The sequence below is a fragment of the Sapajus apella genome, unplaced genomic scaffold (assembly GCF_009761245.1).
Source record: "Sapajus apella isolate SASKATOON/1434 unplaced genomic scaffold, GSC_monkey_1.0 scaffold9, whole genome shotgun sequence".
Classification (NCBI taxonomy): domain Eukaryota; kingdom Metazoa; phylum Chordata; class Mammalia; order Primates; family Cebidae; genus Sapajus; species Sapajus apella.
The window spans coordinates 44315501-44319030 of NW_022436949.1; the positions used below are offsets into that span (position 1 = coordinate 44315501).

At 47.4% G+C, this 3530-nt stretch overlaps 1 pseudogene; it reads right to left on the minus strand.

The window, feature by feature from the left end:
• Positions 1–220: 220 nt before the first annotated feature.
• Positions 221–3530, minus strand: part of LOC116551152 — a 15179-nt pseudogene continuing 11869 nt past the window's right edge.

Here is a 3530-nt window from a genome sequence, read left to right on the forward strand (position 1 = left end):
CTCAATACGTCCCCATGTTTAAGTTTATTTCCGTATGTACAAATGTGCACACACGTGCACTCACACATGCACACACAGACACATAGACACACACTCTCTCAAGTGAGACACTTGTGTTTGTTGATACATTATGAGGATTATGAACTAGGTGTGTACAGGGTTTCATAGGTGCTTTGTAAATATCAGAATCACGTGGGCTGTTTTCTCTAAAAGCCTGCAATCAAATTACACTGCTTTCCACACGCTGTTCACAGGTTGGATATTGATGAAGGGCAGAGAAAAAGTCCTCATAACTGATGTTTAAGTGGGAAGGCAAAGAGACAGTCGCAGTCAATCTGATGCGCCAGGGAAGAAAACCTAATGTGCTGTCCGTAAGACCAAACTTCAATACTACATCAGGATCAGGAGAACCGTTCGAAGTAAGTAAGCTGCCTAACGTAGCTACATCCAAATCCATGGGTGGGTTTTGCTTCTGGGCTGCTAACTGGCAAAAGTCCTGAGCAGCTCTCAGAATATCTGCTTTTCCATCTACTGGGGACAGCACCGTTAGCACCAAATGGCAATTTAGAACTTGATGATCTTTGTCATTGCTATTTGAAAACTCTGGTGAGTACTTTGAACAATCTAGGCCCAGACGTTCTTGCTGGCTTTAAAACTTTATCCATCAATCTGGAATTATTTCTTTTGAAAAGACCTTGGTGGTGGTCGTAGATGCGAATGTAGGAGATGCCCACGGCCACACATCACTCCACGAGGTGGGTGATGTCCGAGAAGCTGGGCTCTTGTTCCCCCACGCTGATCACTAAGCCCACATGCACATCTAAATTGTTTTCTGAATCTTAGTTGAAAATCGTTGTTCATATAAGTGTGGTCTATTTCTGGACACTCTACTCTCTTTTACTGGTCTATTTGTCCATCTTTATACCAATCTCACACGCTGTTTTGATGACTGCAGGATTTTTTTGTTTTTAAAGATGTTTCAGTCTTGTTGTCCTGGTTTGAGTGCAGTGGCACAATCTTGGCTCACTGCAACCTCTACCTCCTGGGTTCAAGCGATTCTCCTGTCTCAGCCTCCTGAGTAGCTGAAATTACAGGCACCCACCATCACGCCCGGCTAACTTTTATATTTTTACTAGAGACAGGGTTTCACCATGTTGGCCAGGCTGATCTTGAACTCCTGACCTCAGGTGATTACCCATCTCAGCCTCCCAAAGTGCTGGGATTATAGGCGTGAACCACGGTGCCTGGCCCCCAACTGCAGGATTTAATAAGTCTGGAAATCAAGTCGTCGTAGCCCTGCAGCTTTGTCCTTTTTCAAAATTGCTTTGGCTATTCAAGGTCCTTTGCATTTCTATATGAATTTTAACAGTGGCTTGTTGGCTGGGGGCAGTGGCTCACACCTGTAATCCCAGCACTTTGTAAACATTGCTTTGTAAACCGCTGAGGCAGGGGGATCACATGAGGTCAGGAGTTCGAGAGCAGCCTGGGCAACATGGTGAAATCCCGTCTCTACTAAAAATACAAAAATTAGCCTGGTGTGGTGGCGCACACCTGTAGTCCCAGCTACTCAGGAGGGTGAGGCAGGAGAATTGCTTGAACCTGGGAGGCGGAGGTTGCAGTGGCGGAGATTGCGCTACTGTACTCCAGACTGGGTGACTGCGCTTGTCAAGTTCTGTGAAAAAGCCTGCTGGAATTTAGAAGGATGAGCACTTCTGACAGACGCATCTGCAAAGGTAGCACGGGGTCAGCTCTAGTATTTAACACTGGCCAACCCTGGGGAACAAATCCAGCGCTCCCTTGACTGGCATTTTGGGGCTAACTTTGTATACCCAGCTCACACCCACAGCAGGACACAGCCGGCCTCCCCTCCCTGCTCTTTGAGCAGCTTCACATTTCTGCTTTGCCGAATCGCTGCGCAGGAGAACAGAGGCATCTACAGCTCACGTGCTGCTCATTTGCTGGTTAAGTGAGAGGCCCACTGTCCCCACCCCACACAGCAGGGACATCAGGGACAATGAGTTTCTGAATCAGTAAATCCAATTGGCCCCTGGCTGGTCTGTTCCTGAGGTATAGAAGCCTAATGCCTAGTAGTTTTCTGGAAGGAATAGGAAGGTTAAAACTCTACTTAAAACATCAAGCATAGGCCGGGCACAGGGGCTCCCACCTGCAACCACACTTTGGGAGGGTGAGGTGGGTGGATTATCTGAGGTCAGGAGTTTGAGACCAGCCTGGCCAACATGGGGAAACCCCATTTCCACAAAAAAATATAAAAATTGGCCTGGCGCAGGGCTCACGCCTGTAATCCTAGCACTTTCGGAGGCTGAGGCAGGCAGATCACAAGGTCAGGAGATTGAGACCATCCTGGCCAACATAGTGAAACCCTGTCTACTAAAATATAGAAAATTAGCCAGGCATGGTGGAGAGCATCCATAGTCCCAGCTACTCAGGAGGCTGAAGCAGAGGAATTGCCTGAACCCAGGAGGCGGAGGATGCAGTGAGCCAAGATTGTGGCACTGCACTCCAGCCTGAAGACAGAGAAAGACTTCACCTCCAAAAAAAAAAAAAAAAAAAATTAGCTGGGCATGGTGGCATGTGCCTGAAGTCCCAGCTACTCCAGAGGCTGAGGGAGGAGAATTGCTTGAACCCAGTAGGCAGATGTTGCAGTGAGCTGAGATCCTGCCACTGCACTCCAGCCTGGATGACAGAGTGAGACTCTGTCTCAAAAAAAAAAAAAAAAAAAAAATCAAGCATGAAACAACTCCACCTTTATTTATTAAGCTTGTAGCAGTCTCCAAAGAGACATTTTTTCATCCTAGTAAACAGAAATCTTGCTATTGCTCTGAGATGGGACAAGAACGCTAGACTTTTTTTGGCCACTGTACCTGACCTCAAAGATTCCACTTATATGAAGTTGAAGAACAGGCAGGCAGGGCATAGTGGCTCACACCTGTAATCCCAGCATTTTGGGAGGTTGAGGCAGGCAGGTCACTTGAGCTCAGGAATTCAAGACCAGCCTGAACAACACTGTGAAGCCTCATCTCTACAAAAAATACAAAAATTAGCTGGGCGTGGTGGCATATATCTGCAGTCCCAGTTACTCGGGAGGCTGAGGTTGGAGGATTGCGTGAGTCACAGAGATTGAGGCTGCAGTGAGCCGAGATTGCACCATTGCACTCCAGCCTGGGTAACAGAGCAAAACTCTGTTTCAAAAAAAGAGCAGGCTGAGCATGGTGGCTCATGCTTGTAATCCCAGCATTTTGAGAGGCCAAAGAAGGCAAATCACCTGATGTTGGGAGTTCAAGATCACCCTGGTCAACATGGCAAAACCCCAACTCTACTAAAAATACAAAAAATGAGCTGGGCATGGTGGTGAGTACCTGCAGTCCCAGCTACTCAGGAGACTGAGGCAGGAGAATTGCTTGAACCCGGGAGGCAGAGGTTGCAGTGAGCCGAGATGGCGCCACTGCATGCACTCCAGCCTAGGTGACAGAGCAAGAACTCTGTCTCAAAAAAAAAAAAAAAAAAAAAAA